Genomic DNA, 15,123 nt, shown 5'->3' on the forward strand with positions numbered 1-15,123 from the left:
CATTGAGCGAACGGGGATCTCCAGGAAACCCGTCGGATTAGAAACTCACTTTAGACGGAAACGGACCGAGGTGAATTGATCCAAATATCGGGCGGGGAGTGCATCTGCCGCTGGATTCGATAACGCCCGTTCTGCGCCTCTGCACACGCCGAATTTCGAACAACATAATGGGCCGGATGTTGTGGTAGAAATAATGGTCAGATGAAGAGCGCTCACCGTCCTTAACGTGGACGTCGGAGAACAAATCCCGGCGACCGCACATGCGCAGTTAAACTGGGAAATATGGAAGTTGATGTCTAATTGTGATGCAGTTTAAAAGCTTCCAGAAAAGGGCATCTCCCGTCTGACTCACCATTTCAATATATTGAAGGACGTTACATGGCTGTAATTACAATGTAGAGCTAAACTGGTGAGAACAAGTTCATGCTTATCCACTCCTGTGAATTAAATATTCTGACACTTCCTGGTTCAGACTCTGCGCTGCTCATTAACAATTCTTCATTCTGATTGCTAAAGAAAATACGCAATCGCTGGCCCTGTTCACACATGTACCAGATGCCCTGCACAGGGCGCTGCGCTCTTTGATACTCCAATTTACAGTAAGCTCCAGTGCAAAACCGCATAGAAAGTATTGGGAAAATGAGAGGGTAAAGCACAGCTGGCGCCATTTGTTCACCACTGGGCGCAAGGTCCGTTCCATTGTGAATAAAGGGAAGGGAGATTAGTATTAACCGATACGAGGACCAGTGACCTGAGGAATAAGGTGCAGTATAAAGCAGATCAGATAACCTACAGTGCAGGGTCACAAAGTGTTGGCGCGTATTTTCTGATCACAGGCCTCCCGCGGGCGGGGGCCTGCGATCTGTAAAAATCTACGCCTTTACCAGTTCAAATTCTGGGCCTCACTAAACTCCAATTGTGCAGGGCCCAACTATCCCAGAGGCACAAGTAGTTCGCAGCGTCCCTGAGATCACGTGGGCCATGGGGAGCCAATCAATGAAGGGAATCTCCCTTCATACACTTGACAGGAAGATCTGTCAAATATATAAATGGAGATCACCCCAAAAACATAGTATAACTTTAAATACATTTCTAAAAATAACATTGTTAAAATTACTTGAAAGCACAATAAATGAAGTATTTTTAACAAAAATTTAATTTTTAAAAAAATAATTAGGTTTTAACGGTGCTAACAATAAATTTACATTTAGTAAAATATTTTTTAAAGATAAATTAGTGAATATTTAAAAAAAAAATGTTTTTTCAACTCTTACCTTGTAAAAGCAGCCCGTATGACTGCTTTTACCAGACATAAGAAGTATGAGGGTTTTCTGCGGGCGGAGGGTCTCCAAAAGGCGGAACTATCCGCCCGTAGAGGCCCTTCTCCAGTGCAGCCGGAGGATCTGTCAACATCTTGACAGATCGGAAATGCCGGTTTTCAGCGCATACGCTGTGCATGCATGAAACCGGCATTGCAATGTCCCTATTGGTGGGTACACAGCGCGTACCCACCCGTAGGGGTCGGGATATCTGGGGCAATATATTGTAAAACGATAAACCTACCTCAGGTATCGGCTGGAAATTTGCAGAGGGGACTTTTTACCGATTTACTTGCTCATCAACAACATTTATTTCAACTTCACACGTTATTCCTCATGTGATATGCAATCCAATGATTTCTGTTGTCCCAAGATCTTGACCATTTTATATTTGTTCCTGTTCTCAGTCAGGGCAACAACCAAAAGATTATCTTTTCAAATGTCGTTGTTCTTTCCTCAATCGATTTCTTAGCGGGAATCTCTCATCATTCTCCTGATGATTGGTAATTCTCCTTATTTTCCAGCACTTAGTTGATAACAACATGTAAGGAAGGTTTCTTCATTTCATTGTTAAACCCGGTTATCAAAATCATTAAATAAGGAATTTCTGGATGAAGTTTTACTGATATATCAAAAGTCCTCAAACCGAATTACTGTGCCTTATTTCACTTTTGGAAGAGGCCTGCGACATTCTAACTTTGGGCTTTGTATCCGTGCTTCTCTCAGCTCCGGACTAATATTCCATTGCTCTCCTGGTCGACCAGTAGGTTGGTGAACAAAATTAGGGCACATAGAATTGGGGGTAATATACTAGCATCGATTGAGAATTGTTTAACAGACAGTAAACAAAGAGTAGGGATAAACGGGTCTTTATCAGGATGGCAGGCTGTGACAAGTGAGGTACTCTGCTATTCGCAATCTACATCAATGATGCGAATGAGGGGACTGAATGTAACATTTCCAAATTTGCTGGTTATACAAAGCTAGGTGGCAGTTTCAGCTGTGAAGACGATGCCAAGAGGCTTCAAGGGGATCTCGACAAGCTCAGTGAGTGGGCAAGAACATGGCAGATGGAATATAATGTGGCTAAATGTGAAATTATCCACTTTGGTAGAAAAAACAGAAAGGCAGAGTATTTCCTAAATGGTGAAAGATTGGGGAATGCAGATGCTCAAATGGACCTGAGTGTCCTTGTACATGAGTCACTGAAAGTGAATGTGCAGGTGCAGCAAGCCATTAGGAAGGCAAATGGTATGATGGCATTCATTACAAGAGGATTTGAGTAAAGGAGTAAAGATGTCTTACTCCAATTATAAAGGCCTTATTGAGACCACACCTGGAGTACTCTGCAATTTTGGTCTTCTTACCTAAGGAAGGATATATTTGCCACAGAGGGAGTGCAACGAAGTTTGATGAGATTGATTCCTGGGATAGCAGTTCTGTCGTATGAGAAGAGATTGAGTAAACTAGGCCTGCATTCTCTTGAATTCAGAAGAATGAGATGAGGATCTCATTGTATTATACAAAATTATTATAGGGCTTGATAGGTCGGATGCTGGGAGAATGCTTCCCTTGGCTGGGGAGCCGAGAACGAGGAGCCACAGCCTCAGGATAAAGGGTAGGCCATTCATGTGATGAGAAGAAATGTCTTCACACAGAGGGTGGTGAATCTTTGTAACTCACTACACCAGAGGGCTGTGGAGGCTTAATCATTGGGTATATTCAAAACAGAAGTCGATAGATTTCTGACTACTTAGGGCATCAAGGGATATTGTGATCGGGCCGGTGAATGGGATTGAGGCAGATGATCTGCCATGATCTGATTGATGGGGGAGCAGGCTCAAGCGGCCAAATGGCCTACTCCTTTGCTATGTCTTGTGTTCTTATGTTCTAAGTCCCGTTCAAACTGCACCCATGAGCTCACTGAATCACGTTGGCTACCGTTCCGGCAATACCTCATTGTCAAAATACTCATCTTTGTGTTCCCCTTACTCCATGGTCTCACAGGACCTTGTCTATGTAACCTGCTGTACACCTACAATGGTCATTACCCTGCCCATGTCCATCCACGGCCTTAGCCTCCCAATCTCTGAAATGTCCTACAGCATAAACATCATCATCTGCATGTTCAAGACTCTCCACGGCCTCGTGCTTCCTTATCTTTGTAACCTCTTCCAGCTATGAAAACCCTCACAGAGCCCTGAAGTGCTCCAACATGGGCCTCTACTGCAACCCACATCTTTAACCCCACCATTTATGGCCATGCCATCAACCATCTATGCACCAAGCTGTGGAATTACATCCCTAAACCACCCTGCCACTGGACGTCTCCCTCCCCCTTTAAGAACATGACGCAGCAAGGGAAAGAACGACATGCAGATTGGGTTCATTGCAGTAAGATGGGGTAGCACGTGTGGAGCGTATACACTGTCAGAAAACAGCTGGGCCAAAAAGCCTGTTTCTTTGCTGTGAATTGTATGTAAGTAACACCTACCTCATTGACCAAACTATTGGCTACCTGTCCTAATGTCTCCGTGTTCAACACGGGGTCCATAATTTTTATCTAATAATGCTCCATTGAAGCACCTTGGGACGTGTAACCATTTTTAATGCATTGTATAATTAAAAGTTGTTTTTAATCCTACCAATCGGAATATGGCAAATAATAGAAGGCTGAGGCCTGTCCAAATCTAAGTCACTAATATTATGAAGGTGTTCGTTAGGGATGAAGCAGAGAAGATGTCTCTACTTGTTTTGTAGAAAACATCTAGGGCCATCAATATAAGATAGTCACTGATAAATCCAAAAAGGAATTCAGGAAAAAGCCTTAACAGCTTCCTGTCCCCATTCAGTGACATTTGACCTCCAGGTTAGCAATTCATCTTTGGCGGAAACCCATTGATTAACCCAAGTATTGTGCGGTTAAGATACTGCCTGATTTGCGATGCTGCCCAAGATGATTTGCGGCCAAAATAATGTGCGGCATTTTTAATAGAAATCACAGCGAGGCTGTCAGTGCTCAATATATTGTACTTTTAAATTGGACAGCAATTTCCGGCACCACACATGCGCAGTTAAATTCGGAACATAAGTATTAGGTGCAGGATTAGGCCATGCAGAGCCTAAAGCCTGCTCTGCCATTTAAGCAGGTTAAGGCTGATCTTCAAACTCAACTCCACTTTCCCGCCTTATCCCCATATCCCTTGAATCGACTGAAATAAAAAATCTATCAATCTCAACCTTCAATATACTCAAAGACTCATCTCGGTCATAAGTGGCCTACCCCTTACCCTGAGACTATGCCCCCTATCTTGACTCACCAGCCAGGGAAAACAATGTCTCAGTATCTATATTGTCAATCCCCTCAGAATATTATATGTTTCCGTGAGATCTCCTCTCATCTTCTAAACTGCAGAGAGCATATGCCCAATCTACTGAATCTCTGTTCATAGGACAACTCCCTCATCCCAGGGATCAACCTAGTAAACCTTTGCGGCACTACCTCCAAAGAAAGCATACCCTTTCTCCGATATGGAGAGCAAAACTGTGCACAGTACTCCAGGTGTTGTCTCAACAATATCTTGTACAAATGTAGCAAGACTCTATCCATGATCATATATTACCCACAAACCCATGAGCCTTTATCTTGCGTGGCAGCATTTTAATCACTTTAGTTTCTCAAGTGCTTTGTCATTACTGTCCATAAATATTGTAAGTTCCCTACTCTATTTAGTCCATTGGTTTCGCATTATATTGGTATGTTTATTGTGTATTCTACTGTTGAGATAGATACAAAATATTTGTTAAAGTCTCTGCCATTTCCTTATTGCACATTATATTTTCTCCTATCTCTGCCTCTAAGGGACAACATTTACTTGTGCTACACTTTTCCTGTTCACATACTTGTAGACGCTCTTACAAGCTGTTAATATATTTCTTGCTAGTTTAGTCTCCTATTCTATTTCTCACTTTCTACCCATTTTTTTGGTCATCCTTTGCTGGTTTCTAAAGCTCTCCAAATCGCAGTTACCAGATTTGAGCTTCTGATAAAGGAATTTGCTGCAACCCTATTAAAGGTGAATGCGACTGCAAACAGAACCGAATAGTCAAGGGACACAATATAGCGGACATGTCTGAGAGAGCACACAGGAGTTAGGAACAAGAACTTAATGGGAAAATACATATTATTAATCAGATGCATTACCACATCGATGATAATCACCGTTTGATTAGCTGCTCCCATGGTCACCCTGCAGCAATTGACACATTTGGAGAGACCGCACTTTCCTCAGAACAAGATCACAATCACCACCAAAATAACTGTTAACAAAGAAAGAGTATGACCTTTAATTCTCCCCACACGTCAGTCTAAAAGAACATTGCATAGCAATTACAGCTTTATGCTCCCTGGCCCATTGGCAACTAAATTTTTCGTGGGTTTCTGGGCAATGTCTCCTTATATTGCAGTCATAACTGAAATATAAACTTTAAGAAGCAGAGGAGTGAACTAATGCATCTCCTTTTATTGGTATAGGACAGCGTATTTCAGTTTCATCCACTGAACACCGATTTATATTAGATACAGTTGGTAGCGCAGGAATTATTGAAAAAATAACTTAGATAACCACTGGGTAGAATGCAGATATATGCAACAGAATAATCAAAAGATACTGAATCTGGAACTTTCAGCAGTGTGAAAAACAAGGAGATTTTAAAGAATATCTTGAACATAGTAGTGTTGGTCAAATTAAATGAAAATAACACAATAAGTTGCGAGGTTGCAAAATGGAATAAACCTGAACATGCAGGCCGAGATAATCGTCTCCGGCGGTGACGATAACGGGTGGTTTCTGATCGGCCGCCCGTTACATGCATTGCAATCCCTGGAACTGAATATCAGGCGCAGTGTATATTGGGCGGCAAAGCCAATGCCGCCCGTTTTCTGCCACGGTCCGTGATGAGTTTCTCGGCCAATGAAGTGAATAAGGAATTGCGAGAAGGGGAGATAATAGAGCAAAAACTGTGAATGGAGCAGAGTAAAATTAAAATGCAGGGCTAGAAATCAGTCCCGTTGTTGGCGCAGAGCGGGCGATATTGGATCGGCCGCTCGGTACACGCAGCGCCTGATATTAAATTCCATTGCTGTAAATAGAACTGAATATCCGCCGCTGCCTATAATGGGCGGCCTTCCGATAACGCCCGTTTTTTGCCACCGCCCGAGACGAATTTCTAGGCCATAAAACCTAAAATGGACAGATTTTTAAATTTGTGCTAAAGAGAAAGAAGTGATGTGGCCGAAATTAAAAAGGAACTGAAAGAGACAAGACAGCAGTAAAATCAGCAAAAAATGTAGAGAACACCGAGCGTGCAAAGTATCTAAAATAATAAGGGACTGCGAGATTACAGCATTAGAAAAGAGAAAACAATAATGAGTCAAGCGTTATTTTAGCGATTTGTCGGAGACGGCAAGAAGGAAACAAACAACAGAATTGAATAAGGGACTCAGATTATAGAAAGGAAAAAAGTAAAATATTAATGCTTCAAGATTTCAGTGAGGGGAGAAGGAAGGAAATTAAGAGAAATCAAGAATGGATTTATTAGCTAGATATCATAAAATTAAAGAGTAATGATTTGAACGGGTAAATTGAAGCACAAAACAAAGCAATAAAGGTCATTCATGTATTTAGAAGTTACAACAAAGAGGAAATGTGAACAGCATAATGCCTCACACTAAAGGGAGGAATAAAATAAAAAGAATCAATAACGGAATGAGAAATTTGAATAATGGGTCAGAGTGATCGATAAATATATGAATACTCAGATTGAATAGATTGGGCGTATTATCTGGAGTTTAGAAGAATGAGAGGAGATCTCATTGAAAATGTTAGATTCCGTGAGAATTGTAAGTGTAGAGGCTGAGAGGTTGCTTCCCATGGAAGGAGAGTCCAGAAGTATGGGCCATAGTTTCAGGATAAGGGGTTGGCCATTTAGTACATAGGAACACATAAGAACATAAGAATTAGAAGCAGGATCAGGCCATTCAGCCCCCCGAGCCAGCTCCACCATTTAATGAGATCATGGCTGATCCGATATTGGCCTCAACTCCAATTTCCTGCCCGCTCCCCATAACCCGTGACTCCCCTGTTGCTGAAAAATCTGCCTCTCTCAGCCTTGAATATATTCAATAATTCAGCTACCACAGCTGTCTGGGGTAAAGTATTGCAAAGATTCACGAGCCTCTGAAAGAAGAAATTCCTCCTCATCTCCATCGTTAAAGGGCGACCCCATATTCTGAGACTATGCCCCCTCGATTCCCTGACGAGGGGAAACACCCTCTCAGAATCTGCCCTGGGCAAACCCTGCAGAATCTTAGGTGAGGAGGAATTCCATCACTCAGAGGGTTGTGAATATTTCGAATTCTCTTACTCAGTAATGATTTGAACAGGTAAAGTGAAGCACAAAACACATAGGGCTAGATTTTCAGTTGATAGTGCCAGCAGTTAGCGCCTTAAGAGAAGTGATTTTCGGGCACTATGCGTGTAGCGCCCGTGCGCAGCGCAGTTTGCGCCCCGCCCCAAATTAAGTTGCCCGTTAGCGCCGGCGCAAAGTTTAGCGCCCGCCCGGATGCGCGCGCAGAAAATGACGTCACATCCTCGTGCAACGCCCTTTGTGCGCCCCGATTCCAAACTTCAGTCGGACCGCCCCATTGTGCGGCTGGCGGCCGGAGCGTTTGGAAAAAGGAACGCAACACAACCAGCGCGGGCCCCGGGGGGCGCAAATTAAAGGGGACGTGCTCTCCAGTATAAAGGCCAGCCTTTTTTCAGAAAACACTCTTGTGCAACGCATTTCTGGAGACACAACAAGGAGGATAGCTAACTGGTTTCAAGCAGCAAGAGCTCAGGTATTTTTGGACTCAGGCCAGAGCGCTGCAAGTGGCCTTTTGGAAATTTGAGTGTTTGCCAGGATTTGATGGGGGTTGCATGGGGTGCCAACGCGGAGCTGCAGCTCCATGTCCGTAGGGCTCGCAGACGCATTGTGAGAGGGGCAGCCCTGGCTAGAGGCAGAGGGGGCTACAGGCATCGGCCACGTAGGCCTTACCCAGTCAGGCTATACCGCCAGCAGCGCTCCTACCTAAACATGAGTGCCGCGCGATGTGTTAAAAGGCTCCGATTCTGAAAGGAGGTGATTGCAGAGATCTGCCACCTGCTTCGCTGAGATCTGCGGCCAAAGCTCAGGTGCAGGACGTCTCTGTCGGTGGAAGTGAAGGTGACGGTGGCATTGAACTTCTATGCCACCGGCTCCTTCCAATACGCTGCTGGGGACATAGCAAACATCTCCCAGTACGGCGCGCATCGCTGCATCCGCCAGGTGACCGAAGCACTGTTCAGAAGGAGAAGCCAATTCATCTCCTTCCCCATGGCCCTGGAGAGCCAGCATCAGCGCGCATTGGGATTTTCCAGACTCGGGGAATTCCCCTTGGTGCAAGGCACCATTGACTGTACGCATGTGGCTTTGCGGGCCCCTCTGGAGCATGGCAAGCAGTATCGCAACAGGAAGGGCTACCATTCTCTGAATGTGCAGCTGGTCTGTGACCACAAGCAGCGCATCATGGCAGTCAATGCCAGCTTCCCAGGCAGCAGCCACGATGCCTTTATCCTGCGGCAGAGTACTGTGCATGACATGTTCCAGGCACAGCCTCCCCCAAGAGGATGGCTACTCGGGGACAAAGGCTATCCTTTGTGCACCTGGCTCATGACCCCGCTCCGCGCGCCCAGGACCGCTGCTGAAGCGGCCTACAACGAGAGCCATCAAACCACCCGCAACATCATCGAGCTAACTATTGGGGTCCTCAAGCAGCGGTTCCGCTGCCTTGATCGCTCCGGAGGAGCTCTCCAGTATTCGCCGGACCGGGTCTCCCAATTTGTGGTGGTTTGCTGCATGCTACACAACCTGGCTATCCGCAGGACTCAGGCACTGCCACCTGATGTTGGACCAGCACCTCAGGAGGAGGAGCAGGAGGAGCATGAGGAGGAGGAGAAAGAGGAGCAGGAGTACGTTCCCAGGAGGGAGCGACCAGGGCCAAGGGCCGCACAACGCCACCTTATTACACGGTACTTCTAAGCCCCCTGTCAGGGAATGGCCAGGGGCCATGAGGGAAGATGAATGCAGCCGCTCCGCAAGCCCTCAGCCGGCGAAGCCAACAAACACTAAGAAGAACAACCATGGAGACTGCATGAATAAAGATAATTTTTTATTACACAAAAATGAAAAGCCCTTCCCACATGAATCCCCAAAAACAATAAATGGGCCCCACAAAAAGCCCAACAAACGACTCACTCCCACAAACTGGGGAGGAGTCACTCCACCTTTCTTCAAACCGGGCCTCAACGTCGGCCTAACGCAAAAAATAAGCCCTCCAACAACACAACCATGGGCAAAACAAAGATGGCCACCGCCATATAAAAGGAAAGCTGGCCACACCCTCTACTGAGTGGCCCGCGAGGGCGAGACCTTGCCCAGCCTTTTGCCTCCCCTGCCCGGCCTGCTGCTCCTTCGCAAGCTCTGCCCAGTGGCTGCTGCGAGGCTGGGGGAAGGTGCCTGAGGCTCAGATGCCCTTCCGCCAGATGCCGCTGGGGGGTGGCCTACACAGCCTTTGGGCCTCGAGGGGCCGTCTGCTGAGTGGCGCACCTGAGCCTGGCCACCATCAGCTGCAGCCGCTTGCCCTTGACGCCCCAGTGGGGGAATGGCGGCGACGGATGGCGCAATGTGGGCCAGCTGGCGTCTGGGATGCGCTGGCTGGTGCTGTGGCACGGTGGCACTCAACCGGGCCCGCACTGCAGGACCCGCAACAATCAGCCGAGGGGTGGCTTGCTGGGATGGTCCAGCGCGGCGGCTGCCCTGGCGATGCCTGCCTGAGACAGCGCGTGTGGCAGCAGTGAGTGCCCCTGTTGTCCTGGTGTGCGCGCGCATCACATCCGCCAGGGTCTTGACGGCATCAGTCAGCATGCGGCCACTCGCGGCAGTTGCTGCCCCGAACTCGCGCACACTGGTCGCCAGCGACTTGATGGCCTCAGGCATGCGCCCTACCACGCTCATGAGCTCCGTGTGGCGCCGGTCCGAATCCTCGGCCATCTTATCCAGCTTCCGCACCTCCTCCGAGGTGAAGGTGTCCGGACTGGAGTCGAGACTCTCCCGCTGGGGAGGAGGGGGCCGAACTAAGGGACCCTTGCCACGTTGGTGGCGGCGAGTGTGCCGATCAGCAGCACTCCCCTCTGATCCTTCCCCCCTTTGGGGGGAAGGCCGCGGGCCACGCGCACGGCTCCTGGGTGGCTGGACGCCACTGGTCCCAGAAGCTGCATTGCCCTGTGACAGTTCCTCCAGGCACTCGTCCAGTGAGGAGGTGTCAAGCATTTCCTCCTCTCCTGCGGGACGTGACTGTTCCCCCGATGGTCCGGCTTGCTCCTCCTCCTGCTCGGAGGTGCTGTCACTGGCAGCTTCAGGGTCCTGGTAGTCACCAGCTGAATGCAGGAATGCACAAGAGTAGCTTCAGAGTGAGGAGACGGCGTCAGCGAGGGAGTTAGGACTGGTGGCATTCAGCGCATTGGTGGGACAGTGGCAAAGGAGGTAGCTCGGATGGGCCAGTGCGACGCGAGGGGGCCAAAAGGTGAGGACCTTACCATTGCCGGGCAGTGGCGGGTCGGATACTCCGCACGCTGTGGGGACGATCACATGGGCTCCCATGAGCACACACACGCGCTCCTCCAGCCGAGTGAGCTTCTGCAGCTTGGCGCGGCCACCCCTGGCACGGGCCTGGCGATTAAAGGCTACTTTAGCCTGCAAGAGAAAGGACGGGCTGTAAGTGCGCAGTGTAGCCCTGATGTAGTGTGCACTGCCTCCCATGGTGGAATAGCTTGGCCAGAGTGAAGCCCTGATGTAGTGTGCACTGCCTCCCATGGTGGAATAGCTTGGCCAGAGTGAAGCCCTGATGTAGTGTGCACTGCCTCCCATGGTGGAATAGCTTGGCCAGAGTGAAGCCCTGATGTAGTGTGCACTGCCTCCCATGGTGGAATAGCTTGGCCAGAGTGAAGCCCTGATGTAGTGTGCACTGCCTCCCATGGTGGAATAGCTTGGCCAGAGTGAAGCCCTGATGTAGTGTGCACTGCCTCCCATGGTGGAATAGCTTGGCAAGAGTGAAGCCCTGATGTAGTGTGCACTGCCTCCCATGGTGGAATTGCTTGGCCAGAGTGAAGCCCTGATGTAGTGTGCACTGCCTCCCATGGTGGAATAGCTTGGCCAGAGTGAAGCCCTGATGTAGTGTGCACAGCCTCCCATGGTGGAATAGCTTGGCCAGAGTGAAGCCCTGATGTAGTGTGCACAGCCTCTCATGGTGGAATAGCTTGGCCAAAGTGTAGAGTGCCGAATGGCCATTTGATGCTCATGACTGTCCCAATGCTGCTGGCTGAGGGCTGGCCAATAGGACTTTCAGCTCCCTTTGCCCATCATGTCAGGTGTACATGCAAGAATGAGGAGGAGACTGGAAAGGCTACTCACCTTGACAATCCTGGTCAGGTCGTTGTATTTTTTACGACATTGTTTGTGGGTCCTGGGGGCATCGCCGGTGAACGTCACCCTCTGGGCGATCTGCTTCCAGGCTTTGGTGTAGTCATGGTGGGTTGGATTCCTCCCACTCTCTGGGAACAAGATCTTGCGCCTCACCTCCAGAGCTGTGACCATTATGTCCAGATCACCCTCTGAGAAGCGCAGGGCATGCTGACGGGCCATGACTCCCTGGGGCTGAGCAGCAGTGTTGAGGCCTCTTTGCAAGGCTGCAGTGTGCAGGGCGTGGCAGCAGACCAATTCGTCCCTTCCCCCTTTAAGAGCTGGTCAGCGCCACGGGGTCTGCTGTCAGTCCAAAAATGACCGCACCCGCGCTGCGCCCTGCCTGGGCGCTATCCCTCTGGACCGCCGGCTTAGCACCTAAAGATAGTAGAGGAACGCCTCTTTTAGCGCTCCACCAACCTCTTAGGGCGAAGCCACTGAATTCCCGGCAATGGGGCGTTACTTTGGGGCGGGCGCTAACTTTGGGCGGGCGCTAAGGTTAGCGCCCCAAAACTGCCTATACTGAAAATCTAGCCCTATTCTTTAGCCTCCCCCAAGCTTTCATGTCCTTCCTAAAATATGATGCCCTGAATTGGACACAATACTCCAGCTGGAACTGAACTAGCTTTTTTATATAGATTTAGGATGAATTCCTGTCTGTTGTACAATATGCCTATGTTTATAAAGCCCAGGATTCCCAAGGGGAGAAATTGGGTGAGTAGCACCACCTGTTAGGGCCTAAAAAGGCAGTCAGTGGCTGTAGCGCCACTGGCTGCGTCTCTGGTGATATTCAGTAGGGGCGCTAATGGTGGCGTTAGGCATTTGCGCTGCGCCGCCACCGATGACGTCATCGGTGTGCGCAGCGCCCCATTCATGCCCTGTTTGCGATATTTGGTAGTGAACGCCGCAGTTGCGCCGCTCGCTACCCGTGCCTGGTTCACGGGGCCTTACTGTGCCAGCAGCGGCGCAAGTTAAGGTGGAGATGCGGGGCGGCCACTTTTTCGGCGGCCGCCTGCCAGCACCTCCGTCCCCGGCCTCCTAACGCCCCCCACCCCGCGGCATTGCCGGCTGTTTCCCGAGAGCCCGGCACTTCTCCTTGGTGCCGGGCTCATTTGCCGGGACTCGCGAGCGGGGATCGCGCTGTTGCAGGCACCTCCCCCTTAACAGTGGGAGGCAGGCCTGCAATTCCACAGCGTGCTATGCCGCAGCATGTGTTGCTGCGGCACGTTGTGCTGCGATAATCAGTTTCAGCGCCCTAAGAGGGATGTGGAGCGCCTTGAGCCTCGCCCCGTGTCCCTCCAGCGGCACTGAAACTGAATTTCTGGCAATCGGAATTACTCCGATCGCTGCGCTAAATCCTGCGCTCAGGCGACTGTTGCACCACTTTGCCACCCCAACCCAATTTCTAAACCCCAGCCGGGTCTGTGCTGGTCAGAGCAGCTGTCCAGTAACTATGAGGTAATATTTCCAAACCCCAGCGGTGTCTGAGTTGGTCAGAGCAATGTGCAGTAAATACGAGTTAATATTTCCAAACCCCAGCGGTGTCTAAGCTGGTCAGAGCCGCTGTCCAGTGAACATGAGGTAATGGGCTAAAAATTCGGTATCGCCGCGCCAGGTCTTTAGTGCCTGAAATTTTGCGCTCGCCCGGATTCCCGTAGCGCCCGCCTGAAATTCAGTTGCACCGCCCCAAGACGGAGGCGGGCGCTATTGCAGGGTTTGGCCGCCTCGTTTGGGGCGATGAAAGTCAGTTTCAGGCGTCCAGCTGCCACTGCGGCACCCGATGCGGTGCGGCAGGCTGGGGTACTGCAGGCCTCCTCCTTCTCTTAAGGAGGAGCTGCCTGCAGCCGTGAGATCGCCGCTGGATTCCCCCGGCAAATGAGCCCGGCACCACGGAGAAGTGCCGGGCTCGCGGGAGTCAGACACCAATGTGGTGGTGCAGGAGTCCGGGGAGGGAGGTGCGGCCAGGCGGCCGCCGGGAAAGCGGCCGGCCGCCCCTCCACCTTTATGCGCCGGCCTCTCGGAGCTGCAAGGCACCGTTTTTCAAACGCTGTTTGCGGCCGCTACGGGCGAGGCGGCCGCAACTGAATTTGGCAATCGGCACGGAATAGCATTGGAACCGGGGCGCTGCGCACACCGATGACGTCATCGGTGCCGGCGCAGCGCTACCGGCTAACGCCGATGTTAGGGACCAACTGAATTTTGGGCGCTAAAAAACTTCCGGCGCAAACCACTCTATAGCCAATAAGTGGGCGCAAACGCGACTGAATTTCTAGGCCATTATTTCCAAACCCCAGCGGTGTCTGAAGTGGTCAGAGCCGCTGTCCAGTGAACATGGGGTAATATTTCCAAACCCCAGCGGTCTCTGCGCTGGTCAGAGCACCTCCCCAGTAAACATGCCCAGAAGTTCGGGTCTCCACGGGTGAGTACGCATGGGCTACTCACCCAGGCCCAATGGAAGTGCCGGTTTCCTGCATGCACTGTGCAAGCGTGGGAAACCGGCACTTCCGTTCCTCTGAAAGCAAGGGTTCAGAGGTCGACCACGTGCGTGGGGGAGTCTGCACGTCCGCATTGAACTTCAGTTTTTTTTTTTTACGGTTTTCCCGGGAAGGGAAGGGCGTAAGGCCTGCTTTTTACAAGTTAAGTGGTGAATTAATTAAAATTAAAGCATTTTTTCCACAGGTTTATTATTTTTAAATACTTTAAAGCAAGTTAAGTTTAATTTTAGACCCGTTAGAAAATTTAAAAAAAAATTTCAAAAACTTACATTATTGCTTATAATAGTTATTTCATTTAATTTATAGTTTATTTAAAAAAAATGATTTTGTAAAAAAATTATTTGAAGGTTTATTAAGAAGAAGGGGCCCATTGTAATTATAAGTTTGACAGCACTTCCTGTCAGAATTGTGAGTGGAGCATTCCCTGCTCCGATTGGCGCCCCATGGCCCACGTGATCCCAGGGGATGCTTCGAAGTAACTGCGCCCTGGGATACGCAAGCACTGTGCACTGGCAGCTGCAGCAGGCCCCGGATCGGAATTCCACGGGGTCCCACAGCTCAACGGCCGGCGCCCAAGGTAAGTACAGGTCGGGGGCTTGCACCCGTGGGAAGCCCCCGACCCGAATTTCTGGGCCAATATTTCCAAACCCCAGCGGTGTCTGACCTGGTCAGCACACTCTCCAGTAAACATGGGGTAATATTTCCGAACC

This window comes from Somniosus microcephalus, chromosome 29 (genome assembly GCF_052327205.1).
Source record: "Somniosus microcephalus isolate GS21.2 chromosome 29, FLI_Smic_1.0, whole genome shotgun sequence".
Taxonomy (NCBI): Eukaryota; Metazoa; Chordata; class Chondrichthyes; order Squaliformes; family Somniosidae; genus Somniosus; species Somniosus microcephalus.